This window comes from Perca flavescens, unplaced genomic scaffold (assembly GCF_004354835.1).
Source record: "Perca flavescens isolate YP-PL-M2 unplaced genomic scaffold, PFLA_1.0 EPR50_1.1_unplaced_scaf_77, whole genome shotgun sequence".
In the NCBI taxonomy this organism is placed as follows: domain Eukaryota; kingdom Metazoa; phylum Chordata; class Actinopteri; order Perciformes; family Percidae; genus Perca; species Perca flavescens.
The window spans coordinates 12943-24000 of NW_021166732.1; the positions used below are offsets into that span (position 1 = coordinate 12943).

The 11058-nt window shown below is 39.3% G+C and overlaps 1 pseudogene; it reads right to left on the reverse strand.

Moving 5' to 3' along the window:
• Positions 1 to 576: 576 nt before the first annotated feature.
• Positions 577 to 8281, reverse strand: LOC114552144 (uncharacterized; annotated as a pseudogene).
• Between the last annotated feature and the right edge of the window lie 2777 nt (positions 8282 to 11058).

An 11058-nucleotide genomic window follows, 5' to 3' on the forward strand; every position in this document is an offset into this window, starting at 1 on the left:
ATAAACAAGGAAATTTTAACAGTCTGGGTAGTAGGACTGTGGAAAATAAGTTTAAGTTATGTAAAACATCAAATCATACAGTGACCCTGGGTATTGAATAGGTAAGCCAATAATGAAACTGAGAAATAGGATACCTTTTATTTCCAACATGTGTACTCAATTCAGTACAATATAACTTTAAATGTTCCCCACATTGTACGGTTTGAAAGGGACCACATTGATGGAGCCAATAAACAACAATAAAGTACAAAGAATTTTAACTAGGGTAAATTAAAATATATAAGTGTAATCCAAAGGCATGTAGAGGCAAGATTCACAAGGAGCCTATTTTAATGAAAATGATGAACAGGCACCTAATAAATGTTAACAGGCTTTAAATCACGTGTCAACTCAAGGCTGCCGGCCAAATCCATTACAGACATGCACCAGAGTTCAAATGAGCTTTCACTCAAGCCGGACTTTCCGACCAAACACTCCAGGGTTCTTTTTAAACGGAGTGTGTGTGTTTGTAGAGATGCAGTCGGGGCCATCAACACAGTAAAAAAACCTCAAACTTGTGTGCGTTTCAGACGTAAATATTTGTATTCAACAGAAAAGTCAGATTGGACAGACAGTCTAGCTAGCTGTCTGGATTTACCCTGCAGAGAACACAAAAACTACTGCCAACACAAAGAAACAGGAAGGGGATGGACATCAGCTGAAAATGATGGCTATCCGTGGAATTTTCGGTGGCAATGGACCTAGATATAGACTACTAGAAATCAGGGTGTTTGCATGGTGTGTTGACCCTGGCAATGAAGGCACATGCTTTTTAAAAAAACCACAGGCAGTGTGGGACCATGATTGACACACTGAGCACTGAGACCATGAACGCCACTTCTTTGTAGCATTCTTCTTCTGGTCGTCAAAATGTATGCGGCAGACACAGCACAAATTGCCTCCATCTACCGAAAGAAAAACATAAATATTTTGGAAGTGAAGCCAGTTAGTTGAAATCATTAACATATATAAAACAATGTCTCTAAGGCAGCCATTTCATTTACAACTTTTGCCAAATGAAAATCTCCCTGATTTTTTAACGGTTAAACACCAAGCAAAATTAAATAACAATAAAATAAGTCAGAAAAGACTGTGGAGCCCAGTTGACATTTAAATTGCGCTGGTTTGACAATCAGAGGGGGCTGAGGGGTAACCTGACTCCGCCAGATGGATCGCTTCGCATTTGCTCGGCATATCCATCTGGGAACTTTCCGTTGGAGAACTTTTGGGAAGGGGCGGAAATACTGGTTAGCTGATTGGATAAACTATCTGTCTATCACCTATGTTGGTGATAGACGGGCCAAATCAACCAATCAGATCCACGAAGCGTATGAAAATACAACCACAAGCCCACCCCTGCTGCTGCAGGCAAAGCATAGCTCGTTAGCTCAGCATGCAAGCAACATGTCGGTAAAGGAGATTTACCGTTTGTGTAAGCGAGAATTTAGGAATAAAAGGCACCATTTCAGGTTCCCGGACCATATTCCAAAAGAAGGATCCAAGAGAAAAAAAGCATTAGCGAGCGGCTAACAGAATTAGGGCTACCGCTGGCTGATAATACTGGTTAGCTGATTGGATAAACCATCTGTCTATCACCACCTAACCCGCCTCAAAACCAACGCTGATTGGCCCGGTCGTTTGGCTATCGGCTCCAAATATTCTCTGCCTCAAGATACCAGACTGATCTGCGAGTGGAAAACTGGAGCTCGCCAGATCAGGACGGTCTCACGAGGCTAGCTGAGGGGCTGGGAAATGAAAAAATAATTTCTGAAAATGTTAAATTAGGGAGATAATTTAAGTAATTATTTAGTGACACCTTTTATCAGGTGACCTGCACCTCAGTTTATCACAGCATAACCGTTACCATGGTCAAAAAACACAAAACTGTCGCTTTTTTTTTCCCCATAGATAACAGGCCTGGCCTTTTTAGTTGTACATGGAAATATCCCTAATTTTCATGTCAGAACCTTTGTTCTTATATTTTATTTTCAGTTGTTTCAACTTCTTTTTTTTCCACTGGACTGCACCTAAATCAAATGCATTTTAGGTTCAATCCAATTCAACCAGTTTTCACCTGTGTAATTGTAATTGTGAAACATATTGCAGTATTGTAATCTGTTGAAATTACTTGTTTTTATCTTTGCTGCTTGAAAAAGGCATTATTAGTATCAATTGGACTTCCTTAAATATATATAACCACAGTTTGGACAGATACCTTCATCTTCAGTCATCACAATGGCTACATTAGTGGCTGTTTCTGAGGACTCTCCTTCCATCTGCTGTGCACCTAAAGAAATAAAAAAAAAAAACACAATAACATCTTTCTAGATGCAAATTTTGAATCTTAATTAAAAATTTTAATTTAGCATTTATACTGTCAATGGTTATAGTAAACATCTAAATCTAAATCTCAACAGCCAATTCAAAGTGTGAAATGATCAGGATACCAAGCTTATAGAAACTGTTTAATGTCACTTGGATAAATATTGTATCTATATATTGTAATTTTCAAACAAGTAAATGATTTGTAGCAATTGTTTTTCAAAATGTATTAAGATTGCAAGAAATACCATTTCCACACATAGCCTCAAAGATCTGTTCCACTGACTTCTTTTGGATGCAAACTGCTGCGTCTGTTGATTTAAAGACATTCAACCATGACACAAAGGTGAAAATTTCATCATATAATTTACATCAGACATGTGGACAGTGGTCAAATATGCTGTGTAATGAGGTTGAATTACAAAAGTTACATATGTAGTGAAATGTGCTTCTTAAGTTTAATGTTAAATATTCATTTAAATTTAATTCAATTTTTTAATTCATATTTTTATTGATCTCCAGCAGTTGGGAGGGTTCGGTGCCTTGCTAAAGATCACCTTGGCAGTTCCCAGGAGGTAATAAAACAACTCCGCGTACCTTCTGCGTCCATGTGCTCGGACATTCCCTCTGCCATGTCAGTGGGGTTGCATTGTGCTGTATCTAATTGATATGTTTAGGAAAAAGGAAAACATGTGTAATATGAGCATAACAAATAATTGGTCTTCCTGCATTACTGGAGAACAAATAATCACATAGCAGTATCAATGAAGATTAGTTTAATAGTTTATAGTTAATAGTTTAATGAGCATGAAAAATATGTAAACCATTGCCAAGGGCCATCCCAGTCACATTTAACTAAACACTTACAGGATATTCTGAAGAGGTGCCTTTTTAGAAAACGTGTTATACTATAATTTTAATTAATTTATACTGTTTATTGATCCCCAGTGGGGAAATTACAATTTACACTCTGTTTGTTAGAAATCACTACACACTGGCCTGAAACACACACAGACATGCTCAGGACCTATTCATGCACAAATGGAGAGTCAGAGTGAGTGGGCTGCGGTAGGGGGGGGGGGGGGGGGGGTACGGTGCCTTGCTGGCAGTGCCCAAGAACTGGCATCTCTAGATCTACCAATCCACACTCTGTACTTTGGTCCGTACTGGGACTTGAACCAGCAACCAGCAACTCCCTACAGACTGAGCTACTGCCACCCCCATAATGATGAAAACTCCAACTGAGGAATATTGTAACAATCTTTACAAACTGTCAAAGACGCAAATGCAATAAAGCTGTTCTGGATGTCTGCAATGGCCCAGCACTAAACAAAGACTCACATGAAGGCCTGTATTATTCTTTAGTTAACTTATTTTCCCAACTTTGCATAGAGCCAAATGGTCTGCAGGAACACAAGTGAAGAAAGACAACAGCCACTGTTAATATCACTTACTTATTTCAAATGAAATTTGCTCAGCAGCTGCCAAAATGGCCTCTAATTGGTTTCTTCCGTAGAAGGAGGGCTTCTTGATGTGAAGTCCAATGGGCAGCCCAGCAACTTTGATTGTTACATCATCGTTATTCACAATGGACTGGTAGGGGAGCCTTCCAGTACCTCCGGCCTCCTCTGAAAGAAGTGGGCACATATGCATGCACATGTTACACAGTTGGATAATTCTGACTTCCCTCCTGTTGAAAGCTAGTTTTGTTAAAGTGTCATAATCTTATGGTTGATGGGTACATAAGATACATAATTTATTAATTTGATAATAATAAAAAGTGTTTGAACGTATGCTTACTATATCTTTGGTTGAAAAGATCTTGTACTTTTTTCAAAAGCACACTGATGGGCTCTTTAGTAGTAGGTGTTGCGGCTGAGGAGCTGGCTGCAGATGTGAAAACAGACAACAATTAATTCCATAAAACTGTTTTATGTATATTTGCACTATTATGGGGCTGAGTCCATTTGTGTGGACTTTCATACAACAAATACAATATTACCTTTGAAATGCAGTGCAAAATTGTTCACTGTGTCCGTTGAGTCAAGGAACACAGTGGCTTTTTTTTTGCTACTCATTTCAAAGACCTCTAAGCTGGCCTTTTGACTGTCAAAGGATAAAATGGCCGTCTCCACACCCAGAGCCTCAAGCTTGGACACCTTTATAATATTTAGAGAAACAAGCAAACCACAAAAATAGTAAATAATTGATTATAAACAAAATGGACAAACGTTAATTTTAAAGATCCAACATACACTGATGAAACAACTCTTAACAGGGCTAGGCAATCTCTATGAAAACAGTGTTGTCACAGGTGAGAAATAAGTGCTTATGGAGATTACATAAACTATACATTAGCTCCATATACATGGAGTCTAATGGACTCATAGCCATATGTGACTACTAATGTTTCAATTGACCACCTTGATCTGAATAGACTAGCCCAACCAGTAAAAAGTTTGTTTGAGAGGGTGGTATAAGCCTTCGACAATCTTTTTAATGTGAGAATATTTGATGCTGATAGCCTTGTAAACACTTGACCCAACTACTTTGTTTTACAGATTAATTGTGGTTTTACAGTGTTTATTCTTTTATTTTTATTTATTTTATGCTTGCCATTTCATGTTTAATAATTGCTTATAACATACATTTGGATGGATATGGTTTGAGTATGTGAATCATCGGAGGACCTGATTTAGTATACCCTAGATGTTTAAAAATCAGATGGAATCTTTATTTGGGATGAATTCTTTTCAAATTCTAAAATAATCTACAGATAAACACTCCAATTGTCTGTCACAATGTACTGCTCACATCACAATTGCCATCAATCATCCTTACATCTAATACTATAATGATACCACTAATGCCTAGCAAAGGAAGCTTCTTTCCAAACCTCTAACTTCAGGTTCTTCAGATGCCCTTTTATTTTAAGCTCCCTCATCTCAGGGCTAAGGTCCTGTGTCTGCCCATGTGCCTTCAGTGCTGCTGCCTCCTGAACATACTGCTTCTTCACATCTTCCCTCAATGTGGACCACCTACCCTTAATGTCATTCATTGTGCCTGAGAACAAAAATAGATGCACAGAAAACTTAACACCATAGAGTCAGCATCTCTTTATATAGTAAATTCATACAGAGAAAATCTGACAATCTGTCCAACACACTGGTTCACTTGGCTTGTAAAACCCTGCAACAACGCTGCAAAAACAAGATAACGTTTGCAGTAGATCACCTGATGATTCTTTTCAATAGACACAGCAGTCTTACACTGAGTCTGTGAAATACTTGGCAAATACTTTCTTGAAAATCTGTTTAATGACCCTTGTGAACCCCTGATGTAAACGCTATGTACAACAACAATCCATTTAGTATAACAATTAAAAGCATCAATTAAATATTGTTCATCACCTTTGTTTTTGAGAATGTCCCGACAAAAAAAGATTGTACGGTGACAGCTCTCTTCTGTAAAGTTTTTGTTTTGGCGGCCCTGGCTTAGAACAAGTTTTACAGGACCTCTTGTAGTTACCAATCCAGTTCTGAAAGAGAGAAAATACAAAAAAAAGAGAATTACACCAATTAAACTGAATTCAAATATATGTTATTTATAGTATCAAATCATAACAATTGTCTCATAACACTTTACAGATAGAGTAGGTCTAGACCACACTATAATTTACAAATACCCAACAATTACAATAATTACCCCCAAGAGTTACTGTGTGTGTATGTGTGTGTGTGTGTCCGTCCGTTTATAGCGTAGCAGGGCACTGAAAGGCACTGCAAGGTGTAGCAGGTGCAGGGCAGGACGTAGCAGGGCATAGCAGGACGTAGCAGGGCATAGCAGGACGTAGCAGGGCATAGCAGGACGTAGCAGGGTTACAGCAGGGCGTAGCAGGGTTACTGCAGGGCGTAGCAGGGCACTGCAGGGCATAGCAGGACGTAGCAGGGCACTGCAGGCTGTAGCTGGGTGTAGCAGGACGTAACAGGGCACTGCAGGGCGTTGAGCAGGACCCCATCAGCAGCTGCAACCATGATTTAGATGCCATCCTAATCCAAGGAAAACTGCTGGGTGAGAAAACATATGGACTCCAGGGAATAAGCTCCCCAGAGCTAGGTTAGTAACAAGCATTTCTAGGACATGGATGAACACAGATGGAAAGAGAGAGGAGAGAGGAGCTCAGTGTGTCAAAGGAAGGAAATGCCCCGGCAGTCTAAAACTATAACAGCATAACTAAGAGCTGGTCCAAGGCAAACCTGAGCCAACTCTATAAGGGTTGGTAGAGAAATCTGACAACTATGAAGATAAGCAGAGAAGAGAAGGGATGTTAACAAAAACTTTAGATTTTTACCAGCAGTACAGAAGAATTATGTATTTATTTGATATGTTGATTGTAAGTGTGGAATTAAAGTAAACCTTACTTCTATGACATTGGTTTCCAAACCAGTAGCTGATGCAGCTCTTGATATGAGGGGGGAACCAACCCGTGTCATTCCATCCTCAAAAAATGTTTTCAAAGTTTCCCTTTGTTCTTCATTAATTTGTGTTCTCTCTTGTTTAATAATAAAGAAAAAGCTGGTCAGCAATAAATCAGTAATAAACAAGTGTCATTGTTAGTTATGTATTTTAATATCATACTATCTTTCTCATACACACTCGCCTAATGCTCCTAGATTATCAATTGTAAGGCTTACCTCTCTGGGCCATCTTCAACCTGAAACACAAACAGAGAGAAACTTGTACATGACAGATTTGTATTAACTTTACACAGACAGACAGACAGACAGACATACAAACATACATAGAGACAGACAGACCTATGCTTTTGGGTATTATTTTTGAAGTTCAATGTTCAGGACAACAATGAATGTTTATGTTAGCCTCCCTCACTGCTCACTTACAAATAAGCAACAGAGACACCACAGTCTATCTATTTCTAATAGACTGACAGTCATCTTATAACAAACATGGCAGGCTTAAATTCATGGATATGCATATACAATGAAACTCTGGACACCTGGAGTCCATTTGATGTATCATCAATGCTACAGGTGCAATCCTTGGTGCAACCATAAAAATACGTTTTGGGTTTGAATATTTCACTCAATAGGCGTATGAATACGTTAATGAGCAGCTACATGCAATAAGCCTTACTATTAACACTGTGAACAGTGTGGAAAACTACTATTAACACTGTGAAGAGTGTGGAAAACTACTATTTACACTGTGAACAGTGTGGAAAACTACTTACTTTAAAGCTAATGGGGACATTTAAAACAAAACATGCTAATTAGTAACGTTTTATGCTAACGTAACGCATTTAGGCTAATAATACAATAACGTTAGCTAACGCAATTGCAACAATTATCTCATGTCAACACTAATATCACGCCATCATAAAACATTTTTTTCTGTATTCTTTTCGCTTATTGACGCTTATTGACTAAATAATCACAGTTTAAAGGCTCTCATTTTAATGGTCTTACCTGTGTATACATATGCCGTTATCCAGCAGACTTCCGGTTAGCGGCGACCTGGATGCGATATTACGAATCCCACTATGGCCACGCCAAGTCCCGCCCTTCACACACTACTATTGGCCAGGCGTCCATGCTTACATGTACAGGTCCTATCCCCTGACCAATCCCCTAACCCTAACCTTAACCACTCGAGGTGAAATGCCTAACCCCAACCAATCGAGCTGTTTCGTAGGGCGGGTCTTGGCGTGGCCATAGTGGGATTCGTAATTTTGCGACCTGGATTGCTCCGGGATTGGATCTGGAGTCTTCTCGTGTATTTATCCGTGATTAACCATGCGAATGGATGATAACAGCCCTCTGAGCCTACCAGTAGGCGCAGCAGGCCCCTACTGACCCATATCTATGAGGCTGATAACCACTGATAACGCCCATTCAATCCAATGATAACATTCGAAGCGGGTGCAGTGGGCAACATAATGGCTACAATCCACTCAGGACCTGCAGCTAGTTAGGGTTAAACTAACGGGACACACTTCTAAACTGTCTTTGAGTGTATTAATATGAGCCACACATGTTTAACCCTGCTTTTTTCTCTCTCTCTGTGTATCAGAATATCCTGGTGCTGGGCTGCGGTGAAGGATTTTAGTTTATTGTAAAATAAATATATTTGGTTTAGCTTGAAACTCTTGAGCTGTGTCTTCCTCTTCCTCCTAATCACACAGAAGAGTTACAGAGTTGTTGTCTTTTGTTAAAAAAACAAAAACACGTTTATTCATACCATCCTCTGATAGCTTATTATATAAATTACTAATGATAATATATCTACAGAAGCCTGCGATTACTATATTTGGGGCTGATTTGATGTTTGAAAAAGAAGTGTTTTTATTTAGTCTATTTTGTTATATGTGTGTGTGTAAGTGTGACCTGTATTGAATGAGGAACAGCAATGTGCGGGGTAGGCGGGTAAATGGGAATGTGGGTGGATGGTGGGGTGTGTTGGGGGATGGGAGGTTGGGTCGATATAATCAAGAAGTATTGAGGGAAGCAACAAAAAGTTTAGCCTTTATTTGATGAACTTCCTTGTACCTAATCATGCTGACCCACAGACATTAATAAAAATAAATTCTAACAAAATTCTTTGTTTTCCATACTTTTGACTTTTGCTCTTGTTTTGTGCTTTTGTTTGTGTTATTTGATGTTACCTGGCCATTTACCTGAAGCTGCCTGTGATCCATTTCTACAATAAATCCCTGGAATCACCCTGCTGCTGCCCAGCTGTTTGCATCTGGGTGCTGCCTGTGTGGCCTCACCCTCACCGATGTGACAACATGTATTGTATCTCAAGTCTGTCCTAAAGTACAGCATTTACTTTGCTTAAGAAAGGTATCTTTGGAATGACAATGAGTGATTGTTTAAATCCCTAGAAGCCCCTCAGGATAAAGATATGAGACAATTTCATCTTGCATGATTTAAGACCAATGATTGACACGGGAATACACACGCAGGAGAGTTTATAGACGGTGCTGTCTATGGTGCTAAAACGAAGAATTGTTACTAGAACAGAGGGGACCTGTCCGTGGTGCGGAAACCGAGCCTTGTTACTAGAACAGATGGTGGCTTCTTCCATCACTGTAGCGTTGTCACTCACCGTCTTTTGTCCTTCTCCCTCCTTACCTTGAAAAACCAAGGGTGTGTTGATGACAGGCATGTTTAAACTTTAAAATGGAAGCACTTCTGAACTGTTTCTTCCTGTGTCTCACTCAGTGACGGCTCAAGAAGATGCATCAGCCGTGAGTGCTGTAGTCTAGGTACACGCTTGTCTCATTAGCCCATTTGCTTAAAGGTCCCATGACATGGTGCATATAGACCTTAGTGGTCCCCTAATACTGTATCTGAAGTCTCTTTTATATAGACCTTAGTGGTCCCCTAATACTGTATCTGAAGTCTCTTTTATATAGACCTTAGTGGTCCCCTAATACTGTATCTGAAGTCTCTTTTATATAGACCTTAGTGGTCCCCTAATACTGTATCTGAAGTCTCTTTTATATAGACCTTAGTGGTCCCCTAATACTGTATCTGAAGTCTCTTTTATATAGACCTTAGTGGTCCCCTAATACTGTAGCTGAAGTCTCTTTCCCGAAATTCAGCCTTGGTGCAGAATTACAGCCAATAGAGCCAGGGGGTGGGGCCTTGACCAACTGTCACTTTGCTTGTTTGAAAGCCATGATGTCTCTCTCTCTCTCATGGGTGGGCCAAATTCTCTGGGTGGGCAAAGCAGAGAAAGGGGAGGTAACCTTGCTCCTTATGACCTCATAAGGAGAAGATTCCAGATCAGCCCATCTGAGCTTTCATTTTCTCAAAGGCAGAGCAGGATACCCAGGGCTCAGTATCGGTAACGTAAACAATCACATCTGACGACAGGAAATATTTAAAAAGAACTATTACAGTACAATTTTACTCAGGTTGTGTTGACCATTTCCTCAGTTTTTTACAACCAGGAGTCCCACAGGAGTAAGTGTAGGCCCTGCATGTAAACACATGCTGTCTTTAAATAACTGCACCACTTGCCTCAACACATTCTGGTTACTAAGCAACCATCTATACTATAAGGCCATAAGTTGAGTCATTGATGTGTCGGCAATGGTCCAAGTGAACTAATCTAAGTGCACAGTTTACAGTCTTACGAAAAGAGCAACTTCTGCAATCATAACGTGTTTTAGTACATTTTACTTAATTGAAGTGCAGTGTGTAATTGTTCATTAACTCATTATAGAGACCTTATTAAAACAAGTTGGCCTCTGTGACAGATCCAGCTGTCGACTCCTGGTTACATAAAGTAGAGAAGCTACATGCTTTTTAACAAGGTCTACTGCCAAGGTATTGGTTTCTGCTTATTCCTATCTCAGATATGCATTCTTACTATAAACTGTAAGTGATACTAAACACTTTGCAGATAGGCGTCCTGTATCATCACATTTCAACCATTAGGAAACTCTGCTTCCTAAACAAAAAAGATAGATGAGAGTCAAAAAAAAGGCCACACACAGATTAAAAAAACAGTGATGGTAGTATTCTGAATAATGTTATTCATGATATCAAAGATCATATTTTTATATTTTACATTATGATACAAGTTTAATATGTAAAAGTACAAATATGTTGTTCCTGGGAGAGAGTCATTGTATTAAGTCAATCATCAAAAGGCTTCAGTCTCAGA